The sequence below is a fragment of the Gastrolobium bilobum genome, unplaced genomic scaffold (genome assembly GCF_033153095.1).
Source record: "Gastrolobium bilobum isolate Gb01-03AN ecotype WA unplaced genomic scaffold, APGP_CSIRO_Gbil_v1 utg8466, whole genome shotgun sequence".
Classification (NCBI taxonomy): domain Eukaryota; kingdom Viridiplantae; phylum Streptophyta; class Magnoliopsida; order Fabales; family Fabaceae; genus Gastrolobium; species Gastrolobium bilobum.
The window spans coordinates 121,014-130,675 of record NW_026897055.1 but is presented as its reverse complement, the minus strand read 5'-3'; the positions used below and the strand labels follow the sequence as shown (position 1 = coordinate 130,675).

Below are 9,662 nucleotides of genomic sequence, written 5' to 3'. Positions count from 1 at the left end.
AACAACATAAAACAGTGGAAAAATAACAGGGGTACAAAAACCTCATAAATCAATTTTCGTTTTACGTTAATGAAACAACATTGATTTAAAGAAAGATTAAAACTTTTATAATATGAACCATATGTTTCGTAACAATATACTCATGAACGAAATTCCTTTGTTATAAGAAATGATTTCAAACAATTTTTGTGTCAATAGATCACTAAAAATTTGTCTTTCAAAAACCCCAAAGCAATTTAAAGTTTCAATGTATCGATTAAAAATAATTTGAGAAATTTTTTTAAACTTTAATGTAATAAAACCCATAAATTCAGATTCAAAATTTTCTTAGAATACTCAATGAAAACATGCATATGATATATGGTTAGAAAACTCTTATTACGTAGAACAAAAATCTCAATGTTTCCAAGATCAATAACAAAAAATTCCAAACGAAATTTTATCATAAACTTTAGGTTCTATATGCAAATTTTGAATTTTTAATAAATAAAAAAATTGTGGGCCTTACAATCATATATGCATAGCTCTGATACCAAATGAAGAAGATAATTTTCAACTAATTGGTCAAACCCAAGAGCAGAAACGAGAAGATGCTAATGCGTGGAGGGCTAGTATAGATATGCGGAGAGGCTTTGTATGATATCAAGTTACATCAAATTATTGATTGAAAAAATTATATTAGGTTTCATTTTTTTATTAATATTATTGCATTTCTTTATTATTATTTTTATTAAGTCTTGTAATTTTGAATGTTTGTTAAAAATTCATATAATTTTTTAAAATCTTATAAATCCATATTGTCCTTTCAAATCTTATAAATTCTATTAAAATCTTTTAAAATCCAATATTATAAAATCTTGATTGTAAAAAAAAGTATGTTAAGCCTATCTTTGCTCAATGGATACAAAATACACACACCTTAGCGCTAGGCACAACGGCCCCTGGTGCAACAACAAGCACTAATTTGACCGGGAGATTGAATCTAGCCATGAGAAGAATTGAATGCTTAGCTGATAAATAATTCACTTGAATGATATGAGAATTATAAATTAGTTATTCTTACATTGCCTTTATTTCAAACACGTTAAACCTTAGGATTAAGGATAAAAATATTATTTCGCAAGTTGTTCTATCCTTTATGTGACATCCTTAATTAGTTTAGGAATGTTACATATAATTTAGTTTGGGTATATTTTGTACCAAAATCTTTATGTTGAATTATAAAACAAAAAACCGGTGGTAACATAATAATTAAATTTATATTACTTTGTACAAAATGTCTACTCAAATTGACAAAAAATTGCTTACATAGCAAATTAACTACCATGTAACTTATTTACTACTCTATTTACATATTTATATCAAAATAATACTGGACCTTAAAACCGACATCTGATTCCGTAGATGCCATGCTAGTTAATTTATCAGAATAACTAAGTTTATAGCCAGAAAAACTCTCATAGGAAATTCAAGGTCTCGAATGTCAACCAAGACATTCTGGGACATTGACCGTACTGTCCCTTTTTTTAATATAATATACTTAAATGCCACAGAGTCAATAAAAATTTTCAAACTGCCACGACACCATAGTTGCTGAGGTAGTCAGCTACTATGGACGGGACACGTGTCACTTCCCTAGTGGCTGGAAACCAAAGTAGCTGACTACCTCAGCTACTTTGGGTTGCATGTCCAGCCGCTTAGGAAGTGACACGTGTCCTGTCCATAGTAGCTGACTACCTCAGCGACTATGATGCTGTGACAGTTTAGAAAAAATTCGACTACGTGACATTCAAGTATATTATATTAAAAAAGGGGACAGTGTGGTCAATGTCCTCGACACTCCACGATCACTATTAAGAGACCATACGGGGCATCTTTAAAACTTCAGTCAAATTGTATTGGGCTTACTGCAGACAACTCATCTACAGTAACTGCAGAAAAAGCGAACCCATATATATATGTGTGTGTGTGTGTGTGTGTGGGATTAATGTCTCTCCTTTTACATTAGAGACTAAAACATTCCTACACACACGCTCAGATGTGGGTCCCATTGTAAACTTTTTCTCTCACTTTATTCTCTTTTCTCTCTCCTCATTTATTCTCTTTGTAGGAAGTAATCCTTATGTCATATAAAATGAGAAAAGTATTACCCTATATATATATAGATATATTTTAATATTGTAGAAGACACAATTATTTCCTATAAATACATAAAAAAAGTGTGAGACTCATGTGAAGAGAAGGGAAAGAAAGAAAACATGAGTCTCATACACTTTTATGTATATATGACATAAAATTATCTCATATAACATAAGAGATATTAATCTGTATATATATATATGGGTCAGGATCATTTTACACTAGTGTAAGTTACACTCTCAATCTTGACCATTGATCTCACTTATATCTAAGAGCTCTAATTTTTTAGTAATGTGAACCATTGGATATAAGTGAATCAATGCTCAAGATTGAGTGTAAGACTTTTAACTCTTACACTGGTGTAAGAATATCCTGCCCCTATATATATATATATATATATATATATATATATATATATATATATATGGGGATATAGCATCTCATGTTGCATGTTACAATTTTGGCTCATGCACACACAAAAAAATGAATGAGATCCACTTGTTTTCTTTCTCTCCTTCTTAGTGGATCTAACCCACTTTTTATGTGCTTTCATGAGACATTTGTCTCATGCATAGTGGTGGCAAAGCAGGCGGCTTGCCCCGCCATAAGCCCGCCAAAAAACAGGTCACCTCGCCTTGTCCCCCCACATCCAAACTAGGCAGGGCAGGCTTCCCGCTAGGCCGATGACATTTTACACTAAAAAAATAAAATAAAAATTTAAGGCGGGTAGGTGGGCTTCAAAAACTCAGCTTGTCCAGCCCCGTTTCGCGGGCTGAGCCTATTTTTCCATCTCTACTCATGTAACATGAGAAACTATATTCTTATATATACATAAAGAAATATTTTCTTATGTCACAGGTAGTGGCGGAGCCACATAGAAGCTAAGGGGTGCCCGGGCCTGGGCTAAATTTTAATAAATTTTGCTTATTATATATAATTATATAATTAATTATAATTTGGCCTGAGCTAAAATTGTAATTTGGCCCTATCTAAGAATTAAAATATATTTGGTGAGGGACTTGAGTAGGTTGTATTAGGTTATATGTTCAATTACCACTTGTATCCAAAAAAAATCAAAATATATTTAATACAATTAAAAAAAATTAATAAAATTATAACTTTCGATTTAGGTTTCTTCTTCCTGTCAACTGCTCTGCTACTGCCTCTTGCCCTACTCTAAGGTCGCTCTCTCTAAACATCAATTCTCGTCAATTTGCTTAGTTTCATACTTTCTTTGTGGTTGATGATAAAAAAGTATCGTGTCACAGAAATAATCTTGTATTTTGTAATCTTAAACTGAAATTGAGTTCTCCGATTATCACTGCTTTCAAAGGAACTCAAGAGTGATAGTTCTTCCCCCATTTCTTGAAGAATTTCAAAACAGTAATCTATTTCCTCCCCAATTTCTTTTTGTCTATTTCTCTTTCCTTTTACACAAATTTGGGAATTTTAGGGTTCAATTATGGGCAAAAAAAATTAAAATATTTCTATTTTAATAACTAATTATGAATATATAATAGTTTGGAACCAATTTACGGATCTATTACACTTAGTCACACCCAAAATAGATGTGACCAATCTTGCTCAAAAAAGGCATGATCCATACATGGAACACGCCTAAAAAAGGCGTGACCAGTCTCGACAAAAGCTGACAATGACAATGGAAAATGAGCAAAGTCTTTTTGTTTTCTTTTGGCGCATTCGCATAAAAAGCATTTCAAAAGGTCTAATTAATACTATCTTTGGGATCTGATACTACACCGCTGCTCAAAACCGGAGGGGATCGACTTTATTACATAAGTGGATTCCTAACTTTTCTATCATCGTGTAAGTAAGCAGTTCTTATTGTATCGGCCCCCAACTCCGCTAATTCATCTTTACGGTGCTTCCTCTATCAATTCGATCTTGTTTTATCCATAGAAAAAAGTATCTAGGCGTATCTAGTTCCTCATATTTCGACCTCTATGAAGTTTCTTTCTTTGCTACAGCTGATAAAAATCGTTGCTTTGGACGATATATATGTAGAAAGCCTATTTTTTTTTTAGTATTTATTAGTATTCGTAAATGTGTTCGTTCTTTTCTTTTTTCTTTCTATAGTGGAGATAATCGCACGTAATGACAGATCACGGCCATATTATTAAAAGCTTGGGGTAAGAATGGGTTTCGTTCGAGTGCCCGAAAATAATATTCCAAAGCTTTCGTATGTTCTCCGTTACTTGTGTGGATAAGGCCTATGTTATAAAGTATATAACTTCGATCATAAGGATCAATTTCCAGTCGCATAGCCTCATAATAATTCTGTAAAGCTTCTGCATAATTTCCTTCCGATTGAGCCGACATCCGTTACGGTCGTTATTCGGTTCATAGAATCGCCGTTCCAGAACCGTACATGAGATTTTCACCTCATACGGCTCCTCCTTCCTTTATGTGTATAAATGTGTATAATGATAAAAATACTACATAGAATCAAAAAAGATTGAAGTATTCTCTTTATCAACTGAGTGGGGCTAGTTTTTTTTTTACAAGAAATCTCTAGCCAACCTTCCTGTAAAAGATCTTTTTTCTGAATATCAAGTATGTTGGTACTGGATAAAAAAAAAAAGGCAACTCCAACAATTTCTTTGTCCCCAACGCCGCTCAATTTCCCGGAATTAGTCACTTCAACAGTCTTCGATGGTTATATGGATATCCAAAATACGAACGAGATGGATGTTTGTTGCCCTAACCATTCTTGGTAGTTCCGATCTCATAAGAAAAAGGAGAGAGATTTTTTTTACAAAGTTTTCGTGTTGTTGATTCCTAAACGTAGTGCTTCTTCCTCCGTGCTGCCTATTGGTACTAATGGAGTAGGGTTGGGCTAACTCCATAGGTATAGGTATAACCTTTCGCTTAATACTATAAACTTAAAATTGAAGCATATCAGGCTGCATTAATCGGGGATACGCGACAGAGGGAATTCATCGTTTTATTTACAAATGTCACCCTCAGCAAACGTAGGTTTTTTTTTCAATTTTTTTCTTCCTATCCGGAGAATGTTTCTTTCTCCTACGACTGAGGTTGGTAAAACAAAAAAAGAATCAAATCGCACCATCTCTATAATAAGTGAACGCCTCTTTTTCTCCCGAGGTTGTCGGAATTATTTGTAATAAGATATTGGCTACAATGGAAAAGGTCTTATCAATAAAATTTCCATTTATCTGAGATTTAGGCATGGGTAGCAATCTATTCTATGAATTTTTTAATTATTTCTCGCGTGAGAAAATAATCCCACAAACAAAGGAATTGTACAATACAGTACGAAATAACGTAAAAACACACTCATTAATCAAATTTGTTTATTTTAAGGCCCCGAAGAGGGGGTTCTTTTATAATTTGATAAAAAGGAAAAACTTTTTTCTTTTTTAGTTGGAATTGATTGTATGCGCCTACCCGGGAATATGAATGACTCATTATTCACTCGGTTTATGCAGCATAATCATTATGTGGGAGAGATGGCCGAGTGGCTCAAGGCGTAGCATTGGAACTGCTATGTAGGCTTTTTGTTTACCGAGGGTTCGAATCCCTCTCTTTCCGCACCTTTATCAAATTCATCGATGTTACTGACCCAATGTTTCAAGTAACAACGGATACTGCTATTCAAACTTTCTTTCATGTGGAAGAAAGGGTAGGCAAGGAACGAAAATATTCCTATATCCATGTCTATGATATAGGAATGGTATAAAGTTCTCGTATCAAAACCCTATTCTTTTAGTTAGGTTTAAGTCTGACGAGAATAATATTCTACAACTAACAATTCATTTATTTGCAAACCAACCCATTTACCATCTATTATTTGATTGACTAATCCCTTATATTGGAATGGGTGAAGAGTCAAATGATTTGGCAATTCCGCACGGGGGGTTGAATCGAGATAATTTTGAATCAGAGTTCTAGATTTTTGTTCATCCCTTGATGTAATAATATCTCGAGGTTTGCAACGATAACTTGGTATATCTACTATACGACCATTGACTAAACATGTCCGTGGTTAACTAATTGACGGGCTTGGGGAATAGTCGAAGCCATACCCAATCGAAAAAGTATGTTATCCAAGCGCATTTCAAGTAATTGTAGTAAAACCCTACCGGTTGACCCTTTAGCTTTTCCGGCTATACGAACGTATTTAAGCAATTGTCGTTCTGTAAGACCATAATGAAAACGTAATTTTTGTTTTTCTTCTAAACGAATACGATATTGAGATTTTTTACCGGAGCGCGATTGGTTTCTAAGTTCGCTTCCCACTGTAGGTCTTTTACTAGTTAGTCCTGGTAGAGCCCCCAGACGACGTATTTTTTTGAAACGAGGTCCTCTGTAACGTGACATAAAGACTCCTTTAAAAACGAAAATATTATAAATTAAAACTAAACTAAATAACAAATAAAAAAGAATTAGATGAATTAAATCAATATACGAACCTGAAAAAGATCGAATTCCCCCAATTTCTTAAATAAAGAAAAGGCACATTATCAATTAGGTAAAAAAAAAACAAATAGGGAAAAGCCGGCTATCGGAATCGAACCGATGACCATCGTATTACAAATGCGATGCTCTAACCTCTGAGCTAAGCGGGCTCACATAAAAAAGATTGCATATGCGGACGAGTTTAATAAACTACTGGGATCTTCGTTATTAACTGTTTAGTATTACCTATTCATAACCTAATTACTATGTCGTAATTAAATTAAATTAATACGAATAAAAAAACAAATCAAATATAGAATATCCTATATTTATTATCTATTTGATATTCTAGTACATAACATAAAGAAGATAACAATTAATAGTTTTTTATAGGATATATTATGTTTCTAAAGAAAACAAGATCTTCATCTTAATTAAATAGTAAGATTTTTTTTCAGTTGAATAATATATATTCAAAATATATTGAATTCTATATATCTATTATATATCTATTTTATATATATTCTATATGTAATAGTATATGTTTGTTATTTTATAGTGTTATATTCTATATATAGAAACTATAAAATAGGATATGTTCTTTTTGATTTCTAAAAAAAAAAAAGAACATTCTTCATTGACATCGCAAAAATATTTTGCCATAGTTAGGGCAGTTAAACCAACTCTCATACGAGCTCCAGTGGTTCATTCATTTGACCATATACTAGAGCTACTTTGGATTCCGCAATATTTTTTTCATTAATTACACCCAGATTCTTTCATTTCCATATAAAGATCATTTCCCTCACGAGTCCGCTCACCAACCCCACCAAATACAAATACACCTTCATGAGCTTTGGCAATGTTATTGATTAATTCCATAATGAGTACTGCTTTACCCACCCCAGCTCCACTGAAAAGTCCTATTTTTCCTCCACGACGATAAGGAGCTAAAAGATCTACTACTTTAATTCCTGTTTCAAAAATGGATAATTTTGTATCTAACTTTATAAAGGCGGGAGCTGATCTATGAATATGAGATGTTGTGCGAGTATCTACAGGACCTAAATTATCAATAGGCTCTCCAAGTACATTTAAAATTCGTCCAAGAGTTGCTCCATCGACCGGAACACTTCCATTGTAGGTAATGTATTTGGCTTCAAGGCCCTGCGCGCTTTACGTCTGGAGGATTTGCGAATACCTAATTCTTATATTAAAACGTTCCAAGGTCCGCCTCACGGTATCCAAGTTGAAAGAGATAAATTGAACAAGTATGGCCGTCCCCTATTGGGATGTACTATTAAACCTAAATTGGGATTATCCGCTAAGAATAAAAGAGCTGTATTTGCGAGAGAATTGGGCGTTCCTATTGTAATGCATGACTACTTAACGGGTGGATTCACCGCAAATACTAGCTTGGCTCATTATTGTCGGGATAATGGTCTACTTCTTCATATCCATCGTGCAATGCATGCAGTTATCGATAGACAGAAGAATCATGGTATGCACTTTCGTGTACTAGCTAAAGCGTTACGTTTGTCTGGCGGAGATCATATTCACGCCGGTACCGTAGTAGGTAAACTTGAGGGGGAAAGGGAGATCACTTTAGGTTTTGTTGATTTACTACGTGATCCCTTGGGGAAATGCACCAGGTGCCGTAGCTAATCGAGTAGCTCTCGAAGCGTGTGTACAAGCTCGGAATGAGGGGCGTGATCTTGCTCGTGAGGGTAATGAGATTATACGTGAAGCTGCCAAATGGAGTCCTGAATTAGCTGCTGCTTGTGAAGTATGGAAGGAGATCAAATTCGAATTCCCAGCAATGGATACTTTGTAATCCAGTAATTAGTAATCCAATAATTACGGTTCGTTCTATATAATTAATTGCAATTAAACTCGGCCCAATCTTTTACTAAAAGGATTGAGCCGAATACAAAGATACTTATAAATATATTAATGTATTATTAATTTATTTATATATATATATCTATTTACATTTCTTGTGTGTTTTTTTTTATTTTGAATTTCATTTTTTTATGAATAGCTAAAATAGAATAGATAATCTATATATCTAGATATATCGTGTCTTAAATAAAAAATATAAGACAAAAAAATGAAACGTTTCTATTCTTAGTCCGTATCCATAATGAATACTATCTATCTTTATGATTGGTGTCTTTTGTTTTCTATACCGTACCATAGTTTCGTTTCGGATCGTGGATTGAACTAAATACTACCTTTTGTTACCCATCCTGTATATTCTATATTATAATAGTAGATTACTTCTTTTATCTTTTTTTCCTTTCTTCTTGGATTTGAATAGAAAAAACTTATAAAGTTAAGTCGAAGATACTTTATTTTATGAAATTCTGAAAAAGGTTCTACCGACTCATAAGGGAGAACATCTATTTCTTTTTTTGATGTGAATTTCGCACAAGAGGGGGGCGACTCAAATTTTTTTTTTTCTATTTCATTCATCTCTTTTTAATATTTCTATAAATTTTGAGTTTAGAATAGAATTTCTATTTAAAATTCGAATTATGACATATATAATTATAACATAAGATATAGATAATATAGAGAATTCATAAATGAAGAATATTTACTAATATCATTTAATAATATATCAAATTTTCTAATTTGAATTCATTATGTTTTCTCCATCTTATTCTTTTTTCAAATATTGACAACATTGTATCAAATAAATATAATCCGATCGTGAATAAATGGATCGATTTAATCACGTTCTATGCACTGTGCACACACTGTAAACCCTCTCTCTCTTAACTTGTCTCAAATGGTAAAAATAATGCCGAAAATGTGGTTTAAAGGGTAGAATTAGTGAAGTTCGAAAATGGATTCAAAATGGTATAATTATACCGATAAGCGCGAAAATATGATAAGTATTTTAGAAAGTAAAAATATGACGTAAACGAGAAAAATATGTAGGTTATGAATTTGTAGGTTAAATTGGAAGATTTAAGAAAGTTAAATGACGTGTGGGACCCACTTAAGTGACTTAAGTGGGTGGAAAGCCAAAAAGTGACACAAAAACCTGACTTTCTCTCTCCTCTCTTCCTCTCCAA

At 33.1% G+C, this 9,662-nt stretch overlaps 2 non-coding genes and 1 pseudogene across 2 annotated transcripts; 2 read left to right on the top strand and 1 right to left on the bottom strand.

Moving 5' to 3' along the window:
* The first annotated feature begins 5,624 nt into the window (after positions 1 to 5,624).
* Positions 5,625 to 5,712, top strand: TRNAS-GGA (transfer RNA serine (anticodon GGA)). The gene has a single exon. It is a non-coding gene; the product is annotated as a tRNA-Ser (tRNA).
* A 964-nt stretch (positions 5,713 to 6,676) lies between these two features.
* TRNAT-UGU (transfer RNA threonine (anticodon UGU)) lies at positions 6,677 to 6,749 on the bottom strand. The gene has a single exon. It is a non-coding gene; the product is annotated as a tRNA-Thr (tRNA).
* Positions 6,750 to 7,564: 815 nt separating this feature from the next.
* Positions 7,565 to 9,261, top strand: LOC133303775 (ribulose bisphosphate carboxylase large chain-like; annotated as a pseudogene).
* Positions 9,262 to 9,662: the final 401 nt, after the last annotated feature.